Source organism: Tachyglossus aculeatus, chromosome 4, assembly GCF_015852505.1.
Source record: "Tachyglossus aculeatus isolate mTacAcu1 chromosome 4, mTacAcu1.pri, whole genome shotgun sequence".
NCBI lineage: Eukaryota > Metazoa > Chordata > Mammalia > Monotremata > Tachyglossidae > Tachyglossus > Tachyglossus aculeatus.
In genome coordinates this window covers 30,997,926-31,021,555 of record NC_052069.1, presented here as the reverse complement: position 1 = coordinate 31,021,555, position 23,630 = coordinate 30,997,926, and the positions used below count along the sequence as shown (strand labels likewise).

At 44.1% G+C, this 23,630-nt stretch overlaps 1 protein-coding gene and 1 non-coding gene across 2 annotated transcripts in view; one reads left to right on the top strand and one right to left on the bottom strand.

Moving 5' to 3' along the window:
* Nucleotides 1-23,630, bottom strand: part of PTGFR (prostaglandin F receptor) — a 57,887-nt gene that overhangs the window by 18,979 nt on the left and 15,278 nt on the right. The window lies entirely within an intron of this gene.
* Nucleotides 21,594-21,729, top strand: LOC119927844. The gene has a single exon (XR_005450812.1). It is a non-coding gene; the product is annotated as a small nucleolar RNA SNORA7 (small nucleolar RNA).

Here is a 23,630-nt window from a genome sequence, read left to right as displayed (position 1 = left end):
TACTTTTAATTATTTTAAGGAAAACAGCTCAAAAGTCTATTTCATCGATCGTGTTTTTACTCTTCCTAGATTTACCAAAGAAAGATGTGTCAAGGGAACAGGACTCTAGGAAGGAAGACAACTGCACTGTGACATTTAGTATACTAAAAAGAAAATAATGTTTGTAATCATTTGAGGATTAAGAAAAGCAGTTCCAATAACTCCTGGGAATAGTACCTTCCCAACAATCTTTGAAGATAACATGACTATTTGATAACATTTTTCACAGGAAAACTCAAGATCATTTATTGCAGAGAGCACAAAAACCAGAACATGTAAATTTAACATAATGAATGTCACATTCTAGCAAGGTAGAGATTAGAAATTAGAAACAAATGAAATTGAAATACAGAATATACTTTCAAAAGTTCGAACAGGGGTTTTAAATGCTCATGACAAGAATAGTAAAAATTGTGATATTCGTTAAGTGCTTACTATGTGGCAACCACTGTATAAAGCACTGGGGTAGATACAAGATAATCAGGTCCCACATGTTGCTCACAGTCTAAAGCGGGAGGGACAACAGGTATGAATCCCCATTTTACAGATGAGGAAACTGAGACTCAGAGAAGTTAGGTGACTTGACCAAGGTCACACAGCAGGCAAATAGTGAAGCCAAAAATGAAACTCAGGTCTTCTGTCTCCCAGGCACATGCTCTTTCCACTGGGCCACATTATGTCATCTATTAAGGGATACATCAAAATCCAGGAAACAAAACTGGAAGCTCAATCCCAGAACTTGAAAAGTGTCTTTATGACTTACTATAAGGGATCATTGAAAACTGATTTGGGGACAGGGACTGTGTCCATTCTGATTATCTTTTAGTGCTTAGCACATATTTCCATCATCTTTATCATCATCAGCAAAATCAATATTCTATGTCAAGTTGAGGGGTTTTTAAATTCATTTACATCTCAACTTCAGCCTTAACTTCATAACTGTAAAATGTATCCAGCCCTCAGAAAGGCACTGGGTCCTCTTCTATCAGGGATGGCAAGGAACCCCTATCACATTTCCACTCTATCTGGGAGCAGGTTGTGGAGGGGAAATGAAAAAGAAGGAGAATGGAGCTGAGAAAAAAGTTGGGGTCATGGATGGCAGCAGGGCATAGCAATGATGGAGAGCAGGAGGAAGAAAGAGACCAGAGGCTCCTTAATGCAGCAGAAGAGAGAGGGAGGGAGAGAGGTTCAGGACCAACAAAAGGAGGCTGGGATAGACTGGGAATTTCCTCCCCACCCAGGGTGAGTGGGGATCAGGAATAGTAATCCAAATAATAAGGATGTGGTATTTGCTAAGGGCTTTCTGTGTGTTAAGCACTGTACTAACTGGTGGGGTAGAAACAATCAGATCAGGGTCAACTAAGGATTGGTGATTTTTGAGCTGGGATGGTAATCAGGTGAAATCCTTGCTGATGATCTGATAAAGAGCAGTTAAAGGCAGATCCTGAATGATTTTCTTCATGGTTTAAATGAAGTTTCCCAATCTTACAACCAGAGGATGGTGCCGGAGAAGAGGGAGGCAGGACTTTCTGCTGGGGTTGACTACCACCAGCAGGGTTAGGGGGACAGAGTCTGTCTGGAAATGTGTGGAGTGCAGGAGCAGGGAGCAGACCAGGGCATGTGCACAAACTGAAGTGGTTCCATCCCAGTCCCTTGGGGCAGCCGGGACCATTCCTCTCCATACGTCCTGGCCCCTCGGAGCAGTCGGAAGCATCCCTTTCTGTACATCCTGGCCTCTCGGAACAGTCGAGGACATTCCTCTCCATACGTCTCGGCCCCGGGGTTACCACCTCTCCAGAACTCAGAGGAAGCAGAGAGGAATGCCCCTGGAAGACCTGTGTAGATGAAGAGGGGCATGTGTGGCTTCCTCTGCCAGAAACGGGGGACATGAGCAAACCAAATTGGAAGGGAAGATGCCCACCCAGGGCATTTCTTCATCTACGACCTCACTTCACTTCTCTCCTTCTACAAGCTATCTCGCAAACTTCGCTTCTCTGTTGCTAACGTTTTCCCTGTGCCTCGATCTTGCCTGTCTTATCACCAACCCCTGGACTACATCCTGCCTCTGGCCTGGAACGCCCTCGTGAACATCCATGGGGGAAGGTTTGGGAGTCAGTGAAAGAGAGGCAAGGTGGGGCAGACTAAGCCCCTCTTTTCCTCAGTGCTTCTTCCCTTCCATGTCACCATGTCTTGCTCTCTTTGCCCTTCCCCCGTCACCCCACCCCAAAGCACTTATGTATATATGCATATATCTATGATTCTATGTATTTATATTGATGCCGGTTTACTTGTGTTGATGTCTGTCTTCCCCTATCTAGACTGTGAGCCCATTGTGGGCAGGGATTGTCTCTCTGTTGCTGGACTGTGTTTTCCAAGTACTTACTACAGTGCTCTGTACACAGTAAGCACTCAATAAATATGATTGATTGAGTGAATGAATGAATAAGGAAGCTCCAAGGCAATCAATCAAGAATATTTATTGAGAACTTACAGTGTGCAAAGCACTGAACTAAACAGAGCAGACAGGGGAGCCTTTTAGACTGTGAGCCCACTGTTGGGTAGGGACTGTCTCTATATGTTGCCAACTTGTACTTCCCAAGCACTTAGTACAGTGCTCTGCACACAGTAAGCACTCAATAAATACGATTGATTGATTGATTGATTGATTTGGCTGCCGTGTGACCTTGAGCAAATCACTTAATCTCTCGGTGCCTCAGTTATCTCATCTGTAAAATGGGGATTATGATTGTGAGCCCCATGTGGGACAGAGATTGGGTCCAACCTGATTAGCCTGTCGCTACCCCAGAGTTCAGAACAGTGCTGGATACATAGTAAGTGCTTATCAAATACCATCGTTATCATTATTAGGAGGAAGCCACTCTGGGCTAAAGTGAAAGTAATTGGGGGAGCCACCAACAAAAGTCCTAGATGAGGAGCCCTTTTAGATCAATACCCCTTTATGTTGCCACTGTCAAGCAGCACAGATCCTAGACAGGGGTGTTCCTGGCCTCTAAAGCTCAGGGCCAGACATTTCTTGAGGATCTGTACACTTTGCCCCACCAGAGTCATGACCATTGCTGCCATTCCCAGAAAGTCTCTGTCCGTCACCTGTTGTCATCAGGAAATAATTATTTATTATTCCTCATCCCACTTCCCCCACAGCTCCACCCTAATGATTCCCCACTTCCCAATAGAGTAGGACAGGAAGGAGGGAACTAGCCAAGACAAGTTTCTGAAATGGCTGGACTGCAGAGCTGGGGCCCAGAAGTGCAGCCCTGAGCAGCAGCAACAGCTCATCCTGGGAGTCAGAAGGTCATGGGTTCTAATCTTGCCCTGCAACTTGTCTGCATTGTGACTTTGGGTAAGTCACTTCACTTCTCTGTGCTTCAGTTACTTCATCTGTAAAATGGGAATAGAGACTGTGAACCGCCCATGGGACAGGGACTGTGGCCAACCTGATTTGCTTGTATCCACTCCGGGACTTAGCACAGTGTCTGGCACATAGTAAGCACTTAACAAGTACCACAATAATAATAATAATGATAATAATCTAGCATGGTCCCCAGCCCAAAGCTTATGCCTCACCAGTCCCCGCATTGGCTGAGTTACTGGAACTGGTGGGTCTGGAGCTGGAAGGATTGATGAGGTATAGCAGTGACACGATTCTTAATTGAATTTACATGATGTGTTCTTGCTGGCATTTTCAGTCCATTAATCACTTTTTTCCCAAAAGAGCCCTAAAGTGTTGTCAGCCATTGCCGTCCCCACCATCAAAGTCCTTTTCAAAAACTACCACTTCCTCTAGGAACAATTATATTTGATAAAATCCACCTTCCTCAACTTATTTTGCTTACTTCTGTTATTCTGTTTTTGGTTGGGGTGGTAATTTATTAAGTACTATGTGCCAGACAATGTGCTAAGCACTGGGGTAGATACAAACAAATCAGATTGGATACAGTCCATGTCCCACATGGAGCTCACAGTCTTAATCCCCATTTTACAGATGAAGTAACCGAGGAACAGAGAAGTGAAGTGACTTGCCCAAAGTCACACAGCAGACAAGTGGCAGAGCTGGGATTCAGAACACAGGTCCTCTGACTCTTAGGCCTGGGTTCTTTCCACTAGGCCATGCTGCTTCCCAGTTGTGTCTGTTTTCTCTTTCATTCTCATTGCATGTGTATGGACTTGTCTCTTTCATTGGACTGTAGGCTTCCAGTCGGCAGGGTCTGTATCTTCAGTCAATAAAGAGTACGTATTGAGCCTCTACTCTACGTGCTGTACTTAGGAGAGTACACGTAAGTGTATACTCTTAAGCATCTAGTGCAGTAACTGCATCAAATAGTACTCCAGTGACTCCTTAAGATGATAATGGTAATAGAGGAAATACAGCCACCACATTTACATGGAGGAAACATATCTTCGAAGGTAAGTTTTGGGAAGAATAGTTGATGGAATCCTGAATGTGCACAGAGACAATCTTACAGTTGGACTATGCAGTGCAGATAAGAGTACCCTGCTTAGCACAGGCCTGGCTAAATGCTGTTAAGCCTAAAAAATGCATCAGAACTCAAAAACACAGGGCTGAAATACACTGAGTTTGCGCAGAGCAATCACTGAACAAGAAGGTGCAGGGTCAGAAGGCCATTAGATGAAAACCCATATTTTAATTAGCATTTAAAGTAGAACTGGGCAGGGCTCCCAGGGACAGTGATCCAGTATAGGCAGAAGCAATGGCAGGGAGAGGAAATAAAGCCCCAGAGACAGGATGAGAGTCACAGATGCAGAGATAAGTTTATTCCCTGAAAGAGATTTCCAGGGGAAGAAACAAGGAAGAGTATCACCGCCTATGCTTTCCCCAGCTGTTCAAGCATGTGCAACTCCAAATGCCCAGTGAAAAGCAGCATGACCTAATGGAAAGAGCATGGATCCAGGAGTCAGAGGTCCTGGCTTCTAATCCTGGCTCCATCACTTACTTGCTCTGTGACCTGTGAAAATAATAATAAATATAATGTCATTTGTTAAGTGCTTACTATGTGCAAAGCACTGTTCTAAGCTCTGGGGGGATACAAGGTGATCAGGTTGTCCCACATGGGGCTCACAGTCTTACTCCCCATTTTACAGATGAGGTACCTGAGGCTCAGAGAAGTTGAGAGACTTACCCCAGATCACACAGCAGACATGTGGTGGAGCCTGGATTAGAACCCATGACCTCTGATTCCCAAGCCCGGGCTCTTTCCACTGAACCACACTGCCAATACTTAACTACTCTGTGCCTCATTTCCCACACCTGCAAAATGGAGAGTCACTACCTGTTCTTCCTGCTTAGGAACCTGATTATCTTCTATCTACCCTAGGCTTAGTACACTGCTTCACACATAGTAAGTGCTTAACAAATACCACAATTACCAATTATCATTATACCACTGATCCTTCTGTTGTACCACCCTTTCAGGGGCAGCCTAACACAGGAAATTTAAGGGGTGTGGCACTGGACTCTAGGCTAGTGGGGGACCTCAGCCAGCTTGTCTCTTTGATTCACTTCATTCAACCTTTTGCAGGTTTCTCCTCCCCCTCCCATCCCCTTACTGTACGGGTTTCTCAAGGTTCAGTTCTTGGTCCTCTTCTGTTCTCGATCTACATTCACTCCCTTGGTGACCTTATTTGCTCCCACAGCTTCAACTATCATCTCTACGCTGATGATACCCAAATCTACATCTCTGCCCCTGTTCTCTCTCCCTCCCTCCAGGCTCGCATCTCCTCCTACCTTCAGGACATCGCCATCTGGATGTCTGCCCGCCACCTAAAACTCAACATGTCCAAGACTGAACTCCTTGTCTTCCCTCCCAAACCCTGCCCTATCCCTGACTTTCCCATCTCTGTTGACGGCACTACCATCCTTCCCATCTCATAAGCCCGCAACCTTGGTCTCATCCTCGACTCCGCTCTCTCGTTCACCCCTCACATCCAAGCCGTCACCAAAACCTGCCGGTCTCAGCTCCGCAACATTGCCAAGATCCGCCCTTCCCTCTCCATCCAAACCGCTACCCTGCTCGTTCAAGCTCTCATCCTATCCCATCTGGACTACTGTATCAGCCTCCTCTCCGATCTCCCATCCTCGTGTCTTTCCCCACTTCAATCCATACTTCATGCCGCTGCCCGGATTGTCTTTGTCCAGAAACACTCTGGGCATGTTACTCCCCTCCTCAAAAATCTCCAGTGGCTACTAATCAACCTACGCATCAGGCAGAAACTCCTCACCCTGGGCTTCAAGGCTGTCCATCACCTCGCCCCCTCCTACCTCACCTCCCTTCTCTCCATCTACAGCCCAGCCCGCACCCGCCACTCCTCTGCCACTAATCTCCTCACTGTGCTTCATTCTCGCCTGTCCCGCCATCGACCCCCGGCCCACATCATCCCCCTGGCCTGGAATGCCCTCCCTCTGCCCATCCGCCAAGCTAGCTCTCTTCCTCCCTTCAAGGCCCTACTGAGAGTTCACCTCCTCCAGGAGGCCTTCCCAGACCGAGCCCCCTCCTTCCTCTCTCCCTCCACCCCCTCTCCATCCCCCTGCCTTACCTCCTTCCCTTCCCCACAGCAGCTGTATATATGTATATATGTTTGTACGTATTTATTACTCTATTTATTTTACTTGTACATATTTATTCTATTCATTTTATTCTGTTAATATGTTTTGTTTTGTTCTCTGTCTCCCCCTTCTAGACTGTGAGCCCACTGTTGGGTAGGGACCACCTCTATATGTTGCCAACTTGTACTTCCCAAGTGCTTAATACAGTGCTCTGCACACAGTAAGTGCTCAGTAAATACGATTGAATGAATGAATGAATCGTATTTATTGAGCACTTACTGTGTGCAAAGCAATGTACTAAGCCCTTGGGAGAATTACAGTTATGTCCACACGTGCTGTGGGGCTGTGGGGATGAATAATGACTCTCTCTGTGTCTCTGATGCTTCAGTTGTTTTAGGTGCATTACGAAGATGGCATCTAAAAAGACCTGCCCTTGGAAATCACAGCATAGGCTCAGTGTCAGCAGAGTCTGCATCTCCTCCATCCAATGCTCCCACCCCAATCCCGCTGACATTATGTATGCATGGTGGCCATTTAAAATTTCTCCTCTTTATGAAGGAATGGGCTATTGATGGAGCAGGTGGGGCCGGAAGACCACTGTACTTCCCAAGCACTTAGTACAGTGCTCTGCACACAGTAAGCGCTCAATAAATATGATTGATTGATTGATTGACCTGCTCAGAGCTCAGCTCCAGTTGTCAGCTCTCCCACCGCTACTACCAACTCCTCGCATCCTCTCAGCTGAGCGCCACCTCAGAGATGGGACATTCCTCTTTGGGAAGGCTGCTGTCTGCACCAGTCCTGGCATGGCTGTCTCTGAAAATGGATATGACCCTAACAACTGAATGGCTCAGCTGTGGTTGAGGTAATGATGAGATGGGTGGCTTGAGAGAGAGAGAGAGAGAGAGAGAGAGAGAGAGAAAGGGAGAGAGAAGTTGGCAAGCCCAGAGCCAGCAAACAATATGGCTCCACCTCAAGACCTGATAAAATCAGGAAAGGGAAATTCTTGGTTGGGTGGGGATTGGGGGCAAAAATGGCAGCCTTAGCTTTGTGCTAAAGGGGAATCCCTGTGAGTGCAGAAGTAGCATAACCTAGTGGAAAGGCACGGGCTACAGAGTCAGTGAACCTAGATTCGAATTCCACATACCTGCTGTGTGAACTTGGGGAAGTCATTTCACTTATCTGTGCCTCATTTTCTTCATCTGTAAAATGGGGCCTAAATATCTGTTCTTCCTCCCACCTAGACTGTTAGCCCAATGTGGGCAGAGACTATGTCTGGCCTCATTATTTTGCATCTACCCCAGTGTTTACTACACTGCTTGGCACGTAGTATGAGCTGATCAAATGCCACAATCGTTATTGCTTCTGTTCCATCTCCATGTCCAGGATTGGAGCAAAAATGGCAGAGGGTGAGAAGTGTAGGAGATATGATTTGGCTGCCAGGATGGAGACTTTCTGATACCCCCCCCCCCCCCACCTCTCTCTCACATTCCTAAACCTCTGTACCATGGCTTACCCTATCTCTTCCCATAGTGCCAAGACCTGGTGTTGTAGCAAAAAGCTGGGGACCGTAGATCAGAATAGGAAGGAAAATCCATCTTTCTCCAATATTTGAACCAGAGCCATTTCTGAGCCACAGCCCCAAGCTTTGCTGAAGAAATCCATCCCACAGGGGCTGCAGTGTTAGAGGCCCTGAGAACAGAGGTGATGTGCAGATGACCAAGCCAAATCCAAGTGCTAGATAACTCAAGGGCCACTCACGACTCATGAAATGGTCTTACGGCCAGGAAATTCATATGGACTTCAAAACAATTTATGGAAAATAACCACCAGCTCAATTTGTGTTATGAGATAGTGCCACAGAAATTATCTGTTACAAAAAATATGTCAGAAACCAGAGAGAAGAATCAAAACCAAAGCAAAGAAGGAGTTTTTCTCCTCTCTGCCTGAAAAGAGAATTGCACTCATCACTATTTTCCAATTTGTCATTTACTGCTGAGACATTTCAATCTTCTGCCTATTGAATAATGAAAACTATCAAGGTTTGTTAATGTACAATTTAATATTTATGGCCACAAAACCGCCATTTCAAAATATAGTGAGAAAGGCAGCTGGCATTCCCAATGATGGGTGGAGCTTCAAAGAAGCACTTTTAAGTTGATGTGACATTTTGCTTCAGCTTTTTCAACTTGAAACACTGGCAGAATCACTTGAGAAGATCAAGTTTTCCATCCTTAATTTTATCATGATGATAGAGTTTCATCTATTCAAAGAGCACCAAAACAGTTCCTGAAAGTTATTTTTTTATTCTTAGAAACTTAAAAGCCTAGAGATCTCCAGGACTCTCTATTGATTGATGTTTTACAAGATGAGCCACACTGCATCTAAAAATTTGGACAATGCAAATAATGATGGCATTTTATTAAGCGCTTACTATGTGCAAAGCACTGTTCCAAGCACTGGGGAGGTTACAAGGTGATCAGGTTGCCCTACGTGGGGCTCACAGTCTTAATGCCCATTTTACAGATGAGGTAACTGAGGCACAGAGAAGTTAAGTGACTTGCCCAAAGTCACACAGCTGACAATTGGTGGAGCCGGGATATTTGAACCCATGACCTCTGACTCCAAAGCCCGTGCTCTTTCCACTGAGCCATGCTGCTTCTCAATAGGACATCATAAAATCCAACTACAAGCATGCCATCCAAATGTTTTCAAACACATTATATGCTTAAATACATTTTTTTTTTTACTGATCAACAGGGAGCCAAGAGAATAGATTTATTTAGAAGTATTTTGCCTGCATGCTCGTGACTGGTCAAAGACCCCAGTCATGCAAAGATACTAGATCCATCTCTTTGCCTTTCTCTAGGAATCTACATAGCATCCACTGGTTAGATTTATGTATAGTAAAGGACATGGAATAAGTCGGCACATCCCACTGGGCAACTTTATCCTTGCTTCCTCCCAGGGTTAGTGCCTATGAGAATACATTTCTCATCATCCCCAGCTTGCTTTTCAAGCTTCCACCCCCCATCCACCTTCTTAGACCCTCAAATTGAGCAATGAGGAAAAGAGAGACTGCCCTCTAGACTGCAAGCTTGCTGTGGGCTGGGGATGTGCCTGTTTATTTTTATATCATACTCTCCCAAGTGTTTAGTACAGTGCTCTGCACCCAGTAAGTGTGCAATAAATACAATTGACTGACTGATTGACTGAGAGAAATGTCGGGGCTGATGGGAGAAATTAGTCCATTCAAGGTTAGCAGAAGGGGCTAAGAGACAAATGCATTTTAAATCCCCTCCAACATCAGAATATTTGTCTGCTGACAGTATTTCTTTTGAATCTACTCATAGTTTATTCTGAAAGGGCTCTGACCATGCCTGACCATCTGTTGGAGCTTTTTGAAGGGATAGAGGGAACTTGAGGACATTTTCAAAAGTGACTGTCCTGTGTCAGATGGATAATAGACCAAAAAAATGAGTGTGGCTTTATGGAAAGAGCACGGTCTTGAGAGTTGGAGAACTTGGGTTCTAATCCTGACTCTGCAGCATGCCTGCTGTGTGACTTTGGGCAAATCACTTCACTTCCCTGTGCCTCAGTTTCTTCATCTGTAAAGTGGGGATTAAGGCCGTGAGCCCCATGTGGGACATGGACTGGGTCCAACCTGATTATCTCACACCTAGCTCAGCATGTAGAACAATGCCTGGTTCATAAAAAGCACTTAACTAGTACCATTAAAAAAAAAAATAAGGTCTGGGATAAATGTTCACTTCTCTGGCCAGAGAAGTGTAAACAGTAGAGAAGCAGCGTGGTTTAGGGGAAAGAGCACGGGCTTGGGAGTCAGTGGTCATGGGTTCTAATCCAGGCTCCACTACCTATCAGCTGTATGACTTTGGGCAAGTCACTTAACTTCTCTGTGCCTCAGTTACCTCACCTGTAAAATGGAGATTAAGACTGTGAGCCCCATATGGGGCAACCGTATATATACACCAGAGCTTAGAACAGTGCTTGGCACATAGTAAGCGCTTAACAAACACCATCATCATCATTATTATTATTATTAAATAGTGGCAGTCCCTGGGATCAGAGTTAAGACTAGTTTTAACATTTTCATAAATGTTTTGGAGGACAGAGTGCAAAGGGAAATGCCTGCATTTGTAAACTCTGGATAGTGAAATGTAGGGCTGATAGGGATAAACTGCAGAAACAGCTCATAAAACTAAGTGAGTGAGCAAAAAATGAAGCAGATGAGCTTCGGTATAAATAAGTGTTAAAGCAGTGCCCTTAGGGGGAAATAGCTCAGACTTCAAGTACATGATGATGGGCTCTGAGCAAGCAGTTATGACTCAGGAAAGGGATCCTGGAGTCATTGTTCACTTTTCCCTCAAATCATTGGCTCAGTTTGCCGCTGCAGTTTCAAAAAAAAAAAAAAAGCCAACAGAAATCTGGACACCCTCAGTCAGACAGGCTACAGAAAACAAAATATAAAGCATAGCTTTGCCATTATGTAAAAGCGATTCATGTGCACCTGGAATATGGCATGCAGAACTGGACACAATATTTTTGGAAGGACATAAAAGCACTGGAAAAGATACAACAAAAGATAATTAAAACGACTAAGAAAATGGAACAGCATTCATCTAAGAGTGAGATAAAAAAGATTGGGAATCTAAAATCTAACAATGCCAGGGGTGAAGGGTCCTAACTGCCATCGATGAAATTATGAAGTAGGCAAGGTGAAGACTGAATTGTCACTGACCCAATCCCACAGCACTGAAGAGTGAAGGTGCGTTGTTCAAGCCAAGCCAAAGCAAAACATTTCTTCACATTGGGGTCAGTGAATCATAAATTCGTTACAGAGAGAAAACATCATTAGTTTTGAGAAGGGTTTGGATAAATCCTGAGTGAGAAGTCCAAAATGGCATTTTAAGGAAGAGAAACAAAGAATCTAGAAAGCAATCAATCAGTCGTGTTTATTTAGTGCTTTTGTGTGCAAAGCAATGTACTACATGCCTGGTAGAGTACAATACACCAAAGTTGGTAAAAACGTTCCCTGCCTGGAAAGGTGATGATGTAACCTCCTTGAATGTAAAAAGCATGTTCATTCATTCTTTCATTAATTCACTCATATTTATTGAGCGCTTATTGGGTGCAGAGCACTGTACTAAGCTCTTGGAAAGTATAATGCAGCAATAAAGAGAGACAATCCCTGCCCACAATGGGTTCACAGTCTAGAGGGGGGTTCCCGATTCCCTGCTACTTGCAGGCACAGTCAGAAATGGCCCTATCCAGTTTACTTATCAGGCTGGAATGAAATGAAAACTCAGTGAGGAGCAGAGACAATGATGAGGGGAATTTGGGAGGGGGGATTTATCTGAAAGACCTGAGATTCAGTTTTGCTCACATTTAAAAGCTGCTTAAGCAAGACCCTTCTCAAAAGCTACAAAACCCATGCTCTTTGCAACATTTTAAAAACTTGCCACATCATATATTGCCCCATACAAGAGTTCAGGAGAAGTCACTTGTATACTGTGTACTTCATCAACAATGGAATTGAGTTCTTCCTGTGTGTAATGCAACAGAGTTGGCAGGCACATTCCCTGTCCACAATAAGCTTACAATTTAAACATATGACATGTAGTTAATTCAGGCATTTTTACTTTTCAATCCTCCACTCAGGATACTGTTGCTATGGAATGCCTGAAGCTTACTGAGTACCTTACTAATAATCCCCTTCAAGCCCACTTCAGAGCATGTATACTGAAGCATTCAATGTTATAAAAAATAACAACTTCCTGTTGGAACACACTGAATGTGCATAAATGTTTTTGCATGTCTGCTGATCCTATGATACTCTCATAAATATTTAGAATAGTTCTCCATGCACAATGTAGTCAATAAATAATACTGATTGATCACATGACTCAAAAAAGCCATAAATGAATCCATGAATGAAACACACAACAGGGTATAAAAGTAGCCAGGATTTGAATGCCAAGAAATACAATCACCACACTGCTTCCGGAAGCATTTTTGGGAACCACTGGCAGGCAAAGAATTTAGGCTGGTTCAGTCACTGATCTGATTTTGTCATTTATTATGGTCTTATCCCTATTTCCCGCAATGCCCCCAGTCTCCATCCTGCTCTCTTGACACCCACAGAGGTCATTCTCTTTGGTCTTCTTTCCACCTCTCATTCACCCAGACAAAACCAATTTGACATATGCATTGCAGTCCTTTAGATGGTGTTTACAAACATACTGCTGAGAGGATTTTTCTACTTTTATGAAAGGAACTGAGATTAGACTTTCAAAACAGAGCCGTGGGTAAAACATGAAAGTTATTTATAGTTAAAATGACATGGTGAGCCAAAATGATTACACTTTTGAAAGAAAAGAGTTGCAGGCTATTGCTCAAGTAATTAAAATTAATCTCCCCTTTCCTGCAAAATTCAATCATAATGAAATTTATAAAATCAGAATGTCCCTGTCTAATTTTTTGTGCAAAACTCTCAAATTACTAAAATCAGTATTCTTGAAAGTTTTTTCTATTTTCTGAAAATAACAACAATGATAATGATTGTATTTGTTAAGTGCTTACTACGTGCCAAGCACTGTTCTAAACACTGGGGTAGATACAAGGTTATCAGGTTGTCCCATGTGGGGCTCACAGTCTTAAGTCCCATTTTACAGATGAGGTTACTGAGGCACAGAGAAGTTAAGTGACTTGCCCAAAGTCACACAGCTGACAAGCGGCAGAGCCGGGATTAGAACCCACAACCTCTGACTCCCAAGCCAGTGCTCTTTCCACTATAAGCCAAGCTGCTTCCCACAGCCTCGCTGCTTCTATCAATTTCAAAATAATTTTTTTCTGTAAAAAGCTCAATATCACAGAAAATAAAAATAATGCTACATTATTTACGAATCGGAATAGTAAATAAACGACTTTCTGTAATATTTATGGCTGCATTGCAACTAAAGCTGTATATTTCAAATTGCTCTTCTGTGGTTAAAGTTTCTTAAAACCACTTGTGCGATATTGTAAATAGTAAAGTAGTATTTGACTGGTTAATAGTCACGTTCCGGCAAATATTTTAGCAAAGCGGAGAATTCTGACACAGCTGAACAGGTTTTTAGAGGAAGATTGCTATGTGGAACTGAAGATCAGGAAAGCTGTTGTTTGTGTTAGCTTGCAAACAAAATCTGCGTCCACTTCGGAGCCTGCCTTCTTGAACTGTCTGTCCTAAAGCGGTTTAAAATCCTGTGGAGTCTTCAGAGTGTTGGACAGCAAGCATCGTAGACAAGAGGAGATTCAAAACAGGGAACAACACTCAAAGACCCAAGGCGTACCAGGACCCATCCTTCCCAGCAGTATTCTCAGATGAGATCGCCTCCCTCCTCTCAAGTGCTACTCTGGCCACCTGTGCTTCTGACCCCATTCCCTCTCATCTTATGAAATCTCTCTCCGCGTCCCTCCGCCCATCCTTAACATCCATCTTCAACTGCTCACTTTCCACTCGTTCCTTCCCCTCTGCCTTCAAACTTGCCCACATCTCCCCCAACCTAAAAATCCCTCTCTTGACCCCACCTCCCCTTCTAGTTATCATCCTATCTGCCTCCTACCATTCCTTTCCAAACTCCTTGAACGAGTCGTCTACACCTGCTGCCTCGAATTCCTCAACGCCAACTCTCTCCTCGACCCACTCCAATCTGGCTTCCGTCCCCTACATTCCACGGAAACTGCCCTCCCAAAGGTCACCAATGATCGCCTGCTTGCCAAATCCAATGGCTCCTACTCTATCCTAATCCTCGTCTTCCTCTCAGCTGCCTTCGATACTGTGGACCACCCTCTTCTCCTCAACATGCTATCCAACCTTGGCTTCACAAACTCTGTCCTCTCCTGGTTTTCCTCTTATCTCTCCAGCCATTCATTCTCAGTCTCTTTGGCGGGCTCCTCCTCCCCTTCCCATCCCCTTACTGTAGGGGTTCCTCAAGGGTCAGTTCTTGGTCCCCTTCTGTTCTCTACCTACACTCACTCTCTTGGTGAACTCATTCACTCCCACGGCTTCAACTATCATCTCTACACTGATGACACCCAAATCTACATCTCTGCTCCTGCTCTCTCTCCCTCCCTTCAGGCTCGTGTCTCCTCCTGCCTTCAAGACATCTGCATCTGGATGTCGGCCCACCATCTAAAACTCAATATGTCCAAGACTGAACTCCTTATCTTCCCTCCCAAACCCTGCCCTCTCCCTGACTTTCCCATCACTGTAGATGGCACTACCATTCTTCCCATCTCACCAGCCCACGACCTTGGTGTCATCTTCGACTCTGCTCTCTCGTTCACCCCTCACATCCAATCCATCACCAAAACCTGCCGCTCTCACCTCCACAACATCGCCAAGATCTGCTCTTTCCTCTCCATCCAAACCGCTACCCTGCTCATTCAATCTCTCATACTATCCCGACTGGATTACTGCATCAGCCTGCATCTGATCTCCCATCCTCCTGTCTCTCCCCACTTCAATTTATACTTCACGCTGCTGCCCGGATCATCTTTGTGCATAAATGCTCTGGCCATGTTACTCCCCTCTTCAAAAATCTCCAGTGGCTACCAGTCAACCTATGCATCAGGCAAAAACTCCTCACTCTCAGCTTCAAGGCTCTCCATCTCCTTGCCCCCTCCTACCTCACCTCCCTTCTTTCCTTCTCCAGCCCAGCCTGCACCCTCCGCTCCTCTGCCGCTAACCTCCTCACTGGGCCTTGTTCTCGCCTATCCCGCTGTTGACCTCTGGCCCATGTCCTCCCCCTGGCCTGGAATGCCCTCCCTCCTCACATCCGCCAATCTAGCTCTCTTCCTCCCTTCAAAGCACTACTGAGGACTCACCTCCTCCAGGAGGCCTTCCCAGACTGAGCACCCTCCTTCCTCTCCCCCTCCCCATCCCCCCCGCCCTACCTCCTTCCCCTCCCCACAGCACCTGTATATGTGTTTGTACAGATTTATTACTCTATTCATTTTACTTGTACATATTTACTATTCTATTTTGTTAATATGTTTTGTTATGTTGTCTGTCTCCCCCTTCTAGACTGTGAGCCCACTGTTGGGTAGGGACAATCTCTATATGTTGCCAACTTGTACTTCCCAAGCACTTAGTACAGTGCTCTGCACACAGTAAGTGCTCAATAAATACGATTGAATGAATGAATGAATGAATGACAAAGGAGAGGCTTTGGGAGACAAGGGAAGTAGCACTAATGGGTGGACCGGACCAAGACTGAGTCTGGTTTCTAAACCCAGCTGTGTCACGTGCTTATGGTCTGACCTTGGCCATTTCGCTTAAACTTCCCTGTGCCTCAGCTTCCCCATCTGTAAAATGAGGATTAAATATCTGTTCTGTCCTTCTGTAGGAAACATGACCAAAGAGCTCTGGTCACCCTTTTCTCTCTCATCATCAGTGGTACTTATAGAGTGCTGTGTATGGATAGAACACTGTACTAAGCACTCCCTCCCTTCCCTCTTTCCCTTTCCCTCCATTTGCAGTGGATTTGCCATGCAGGGTAGAGGAGTGGCAAAGGTGGATCATCACTGCAAAGCAGGGCAGCAGATTTCCAAAGCTGTCTCTTCACTTGACTAGGGTGACCTGATGTCCCAAGAGAAAACCAGGACTTCAAATTCCCATCTTCCTTACTAACAGCTGTAGAAATGGCACATTCCTAAGGTGTTGGAACTTCACTTTTACTTATTTTTTCCTTTACCAAAAAATCTGACAACTGGCAGCAGAAACTGCCATCTGGAGAAGGAGGAGGGTGCTCTCTGGTCCATGAGCCAACAGTCCAGAAACTTGGGAACATGGGTTGTCAGCATCTCCCAGAGAAGTGAGCTTAGCATTCTGTACCAGGAGAGAAAGGTGTTGTTTCAGGTGTGTGCATTTTCATCTGTGTGTGTGTGTGTGTGTGTGTGTGTGTGTGTGTGTGTGTGTGTGTATACGCAAAAGGACTTAGTGAGTGATCACGGATCCCGTGGTGCAGAGAAAAGAGAATTAGACAAAGAATTTCTGTTTGATGTGCAGGTGGATGGAAAACCACTGGAGGTTCTTGAGGAGTGAGGATAAATGGATTGAACATTATTTCATATATTATATAAAGATGATCAGGGCAGAAAAATGAGGGACTGGACTGGAGTGGGGAGTGACAAAGGCAGGGAGGTCAGTGATGCAGTAGTAAAGTTGTGGGGGGGATGAGAAAGACTGGGAGGACAGGGTTTAGGTAAGAAGATGAGGTATTCTGTTTTGGACATGTTAGGTTTGAGTCATCAATGGCACATCCAAGTGGAGATGCCCTGAAGGCAAGAGGAAATGTGAGACTTCAGAGAAGGGGAGAGGTAGATTTGGGAATCATCATATAAATGGTAGTTGAAACCATGGGAGTAAATGAGTTTTCCAAGGGAGTGAGTGTAGATGGAGACTAGCAGGGGACCAAGGACTGAGCCTTACAGGACTCTCACAGTTAAGGAGTGGGAGGAAGAGAAGAAGTCTGCAAAAGAAACTGAGAAGGAATGGCCAGAGTGATAGGAGAACCAGGAGTTGATAGTGTCAGTGAAGCCAAGGTTAGATATGTTTTAAAGACTATAGTGTGGTCCACAATGTTGAAGGCAGCTGAGAAGACGAGGAGACTTGTGATGGATTACAGGTCATTGCAAGAAGGGGGTCACTGGTAACCTTAGAGGGCAGTTTCTGTAAAGAGGATGGAAGCCAGATCAGATAGGGTCCGTGAGAGAACCTGAGGTAGCAGGTGTAGACAGTTGGATCCAGGAATTTGGAGAGGAATTGTAAAAGGACATGAGGTGATAACTGGAGGGAGTCTTGACTTCAAAGCAGGGTTTTTATGAAAGGAGATAATTTAACATATTTTAAAGTAATGGTGAAGGAGTCATCAGAAAGTGAACAGTTTAAACGGTGGCAGTCGGGGATGGAAGAAGGGAGAGGGCAAGTGTTTAGAAAAGGTGTGAATGGATGAGGTCAAAGGCACAGATGGATAGGGTGGATTCTGAGAGGGGGCAGGCAATCTGCTCTTGAGATACTGCTGAGAAAGATGGGAAAGTCAAAGTAGGGAGGAGGATGGAGGGATTGGAGAGGATCAGGGGAGACTTTAGGGAGATCATGTTTGAGAGTTTCAATTTCATCTATAAAGTACATGGCCAGGTCATTTGGAGAAAGAAATAGGAGGGGTGTGGGACCAGGATTTTGAGGAGAGAAGTAAACATTTGAAACAACTGAAAAGGGCAATGGTCAGCAGGAGTCAACAAATATGGAGAGGACAGAGTTAAAGCATGTGAAGATGAATTTCAGATGGTTGAGATCATCCCTGTGTAGGGATATCCTCCAGCAATGCTGATCTAGGGCTGTAGATTAGTGACCCAAGATCAGCGGAGGGACAGGGAAGCAAAGGAGTTGAGTTCAATGGAGAGGGTGGTGCGGAGAGTGCTGACTTGTGCAGCAGGAAAAGATAGTTTGGGTATGGATATCAAAAGGGGTATGAGAAATTTAGATAGTTGGAGGGGTTCAAAAGATTGAAAATCTCTGTGGGGGAACAAGATTTGTGGGGACAGGGTGTGTGGGAGAGAATACAGGTGCAAATGTTGTGGTCCACTAGAGGAATTTCAGAGTCCTTGAGGGTGGAGATTGAACAGTGATTAGAGATGAGATCATGCGTGTGTCCCAGTTGGTGAGTGGGTAAGGTTGGGTGGAGCAGGGACAGTATAATAAAAATAAAATATACGGTCCCTGCCCCCAAAGCTTTCTATTAACTAAAACTTCCATGAAGCTTCTTTAATATCCATATTACTAATATTTTTAATTAAAAATTTAAGCTAAATAAATTTGTTCTGTGCTTAATAAATTCTGCTTGATGAAAAAGCTATTGCAAAAGCATCCTTTATTAAGATGTGTGCTTTCATTTAATATTTTCCCTTGTTATGTATTTATTCATCAGTTATAAACTGATCAAATTATATTTGATCTGAGATTTTAATGCTTCACCAATATTTCCCAGGATTTTGAAAGTTTTGCTAGATCAAACACAGGGACAGTCTAGGGCAAAGGAGTCCTAAACTGGTAAGCAGCTGTGATTTATGTGTGAATTTACTTTTGGCCCAAACAGTCCCAGAGCTGGATTTATGAGGCCTTCAAAGCACAAGAAAATTGAATTCATTATTCCTGTTGGTATATGATTACTACTACTACTCTTTCTTCAATCCCTTTAAACTGCATTAAGAATAATAAACTCACCACAAAAAAAAAACATTATTTTTAAATTAAAATATTATCCTAAGAACTAAACCATTATTTTACACTTCTTAATTGTTGTCTACACCAACTGTTTCCACTTCCTCTCCTCCAGTTCTCTCCCTGATCCTTTCCCATCTGGTTTTTGTCACCTTCACTACATAGACACTGCCCTCTCTAAGGTGTTCAGTGGAAAGAGCACGGGCTTTGGAGTCAGAGGTCATGGGTTCAAATCCCGGCTCCACCAACTGTCAACTGTGTGACTTTGGGCAAGTCATTTAACTTTTCTGTGCCTCAATTACCTCATCTGTAAAATGCGGATTAAGACTGTGAGCACCCCATGGGACAACCTGATCCCCTTGTAACCTCCCCAGTGCTTAGAACAGTGCTTTGCACATAGTAAGAACTTAATAAATGTCATCATCAGCGTTATCATTAAGATAACCAATGACCTACTTCTCTCCAAATCTGTCAGGCTCTACTCCGATCTAATCCTCCTCGACATCTCAGCTGCCTTCAACACTTTGGACCACCCCCTTTTCCTGGAAACTTTATCCCACCTTGGCTTCGCTGATTCTATCCCCCCCTGGTTTTCCTCCTATCTCTCAGACTGCTCCTTCTAAGTCTCTTTAGCAGTCTTCTCCTCTGCCTCCCACCCTCTGATAATGGCGGTCCTTCAAGGTTCAGTTCTGGGAGCCCTTCTATTTACCATCTACACCCACTCCTCTGAAGAACTCATTTGCTCCCACAGTTTCAACTATCATTTCTTTGCGGATGATTCCCAAATCCCTGACCTCTCACCTTCTCTTCAGTCTCTCATTTCCTCCTGCCTTCAGGACATCTCTACCTTGATGTCCTGCTGACAACTCAAACTAACGTGTCCAAAACAGACCTGCTTATCTTCCCACCCAAACCCTGTCCTCTCCCTGTATTTGCCATCACTGTAGAAAATAGCACTATCCTTCTTATTCATTCATTCATTCAGTCATATTTATTGAGCACTTACTGCGTGCAGAGCACTGTACTAAGCGCTTGGGAAGTACAAGTTCCTATCACACAAGCATGTAACCTTGGCATTTTCCTAGATTTCCCAGATTTTCCTTCATCTCTCTCATAGAACCCACATATTCCATCTGAATATGGTCTACCTTTACAACATCACTTGTCTGCCCTTTCCTCTCCATCCAAACTATTACGTTGATCCAAGTACTTCTCCCACCCCACCTTGATTACTGCATCTGCCTTCTCGCTGACCTTCCAGTCTCCTACCTTTCCCCACTCTACACTTCACTCTGCTGCCAGAATCATTTTTCTAAAAAAAGTTTAGCCCATGTTTCCCCATTCTTCAAGAACATCCAATGGTTGCCCATCCACCTCCACATCAAACAGGAACTCTTTCCTTTTGGCTTTAAAGCACTTAATCATTTTGCCCATTCTATCTTACTTGGCTAATTTTCTTCAGCAATATAGCATATTCGCTTTGCTTCACTAATTCCAACGTACTCATGTACCTTAATCTCATCTATTCACCACCTACCTCTCCCACCTCTGGTCTCCCACCCCCTTCATATATGACACATCACTATCCTGTCCACCTTTAAAGCTATATTAAAATCATATCTACTCCAAGAGGTCTTCCCTGGCTATGTCCACATATCCTCTACTCCTGCTCCTTTCTGCATCATCCTTGCACTTGGATTTGTTCCCTTTATTCACCCCACCCTAAGCCCCACAACACTTACGTGCATATCCATAATTCATTTTAATATTTATCTTCCCTGCTAGCTGTAAGCTCCTTGTGAGCAGAGAACATCCTGTGTCATACTGTATTTTCCCAAGCCCTTAATACAGTGCTCTGCACACTGTAAGCCCTCCATAAATATGATTGATCAGTTGATTTCTCGTATCTTTTCCTGCTATTGTCCTGCTACAACCTAATCCACACACTTCACTCCTCTAATGCCGACCTTCTCACTGTACTGCAATATCATCTATCTCACCACCAACCTCTTAGCCACGTCCTGCCTCTGGCCTGGAACACCCTCCCTCCTCATATTTGAAAGACAATTACTCTCCCTGGCTTCTCAGATTACTGAAGGCACATCTCCTTCGAGAGGCCTTCCCTAAATCCTCATTTCCTCTATCCCCCTCCATTCCATGTCACCCTTGCACTTGCATTTACATCCTTTATTCACCCATTCCTCACTCCCACAGCACTTACATACAGATACAGAATTAATTTATTTATATTAAAGTCTGTCTCCTCCTCTAGCTTGTTATGGGTAAGAAACGTGTCTACCAACTCTGTTATATTGTACTTTCCCAAGCACTTAGAACAGTGCTCTGCACTCGGTAAGTGTTCAGTACCTACCATTGATTGATTGATTGATTGATCTCATCATCCACTTTCAGTATTTAAGCCGGAGGTGGGCAGGGATTGTCTCTCTTTTTTGCTGAATTGTACTTTCCAAGCGCTTAGTACAGTGTTCTGCACAGAGTAAGTGCTCAATAAATATGATTGAATGAATGAACCTCTTTTTTCCTTTGCTGTAGATTTGTTTATTTTTATCTGGGATTTTTACGTATTCTTTCACACTTAAATATTGTATACTTGTTGACTGATAGTCATTGCCTCACTTTTTGGATAAAAAACTCCAAAAGGATATGGGCATGACTACTACTTACATCCCCCTCTCAGGGTCATGCCTGGAGAGTTTCCAGTACTCTACCAGTCTTGGCTATGGGAGGGAGAGTCGAGCAGAGGCCTACCATTCCATTCCAGTTTGGCCAGTGGCTAGTGAGTGGAAGACCATCTGCTACAGGTCAAAACTCACCCGTGCTGGGCAACAGTGGCATGGGAGAGAGTCGAGGACAGAGACTAGAGTTGACTGAGCCAAAGGGGGCAATGGTAATCCACTTAACATATTTTTACAAAGTAAACTCTATGGACACACTACCAGAACAATAGCAGATGGAGAGCGGGGAATTTTAGGAGATACGTGTCCGTCAGGTTGTTATGGGTCAGAGACAACTCAACAGCATAAGACAAAACAAAGCTACTTATATGGTCTTTCTCCATACCACTAATACAATGATCTGCCCCCGGCAGATAAGAAGGGAGATGAGTAAATCTTAAAGGAAAAATGTCTGTTTTGGTAATTCACTGGTTTTGTGTAGAGCCATAGAACCTCTAGACTGTAAGCTTACTGTGGGCAGGGAATGTGTCCGTTTATTGTTACATTGTACTCTCCCAAGTGCTTAGTACAGTGGTCTGCACACAGTAAATGCTCAATAATTATGACTGAATGAATGAACCACTTCCAAAGATCATTAAGTAGGCAACACGTCCACCAGGTCTGTTGTAATGTATTCTCTGAAGCACTTAGTACTGTGCCCTGCACAATAAATACCACTGATTGATTGATTGTATAAAATGTTCTCCCTCTTCCCAGTTGACAGGTTTAAATTGGACGGGGCCAAGAAAAACACATAGGCAATTAGTGGAAGAGCATTAACCTATAAGGAAAGTAATTTTTAGGATCCAGAGCTCCCATGAATGAGAAACTATACTGAGCTCCAGTATCCTTCTTCTAAGGAAGAGAACTTTGAGCAATCTTGTTTCAAACCAAGAAGAAACACTGCAATCCCTCATCAAAACCACAAAGCTACAGAGTCCAAACCAAATAATATGGAAATTGTGGTTTTTTTGCCTTCAGTCTCAACTCTGTAATTCTCTTGGAAGCTGATAATATTCTGGCTTGATTTTGTTTTAAGTCTCCAGGTTAGAAATGAATCATCTGATACAATGGCCATCCCTCCCGCCTTACCTTCTTCCCCTCCCCACAGCACTTGTATATATGTTTATATGTTTGTATGTATTTATTACTCTATTTATTTATTTTACTTGTACATATTTATTCTATTTATTTTATTTTGTTAATATGTTTTGGTTTGTTGTCTGTCTCCCCCTTCTAGACTGTGAGCCCACTGTTGGGTAGGGACCGTCTCTATATGTTTATTGAGTAAACACTCAATAAATTAATTCATTCATTCATTCAATCGTATTTATTGAGCACTTACTGTGTGCGGAATGCTGTACTAAGCACTTGGGAAGTACAAGTTGGCAACCTATATAAACAGTCCCTACCCAACAGTGGGCTCACAGTCTAGAAGGGGGAGACAGAGAACAAAACAAAACATATTAACAAAATAAAATAAATAGAATAAATATGTACAAACAAAATAGAGTAATACATACAAACATATATACATATATACATATATACAGGAGCTGTGGGGAGGGGAAGGAGGTAAGGTGGGGGGGATGGGGAGGGGGAGGAGGGGGAGAGGAAGGAGAGGGCTCAGTCTGGGAAGGCCTCCTGGAGGAGGTGAACTCTCAGTAGGGCCTTGAAGGGAGGAAGAGAGCTAGCTAGGCAGATGTGCAGAGGGAGGGCATTCCAGGCCCGGGGGATGATATGGGCCAGGGATCGATGGCGGGACAGGTGAGAATGAGGCACGGTGAGGAGATTAGTGGCAGAGGAGCAGAAGGTGTGGGCTGGGCTGGAGCAAGAGAGAAGGGAGGTGAGGTAGGAGGGGGCGAGGTGATGGACAGCCTTGAAGCCGAGGGTGAGGAGTTTCTGCCTGATGTGTAGGTTGATTGGTAGCCACTGGAGATTAAATACGATTGAATGAATGAATGAATGAATGAAACAAGTTCTTGAGATA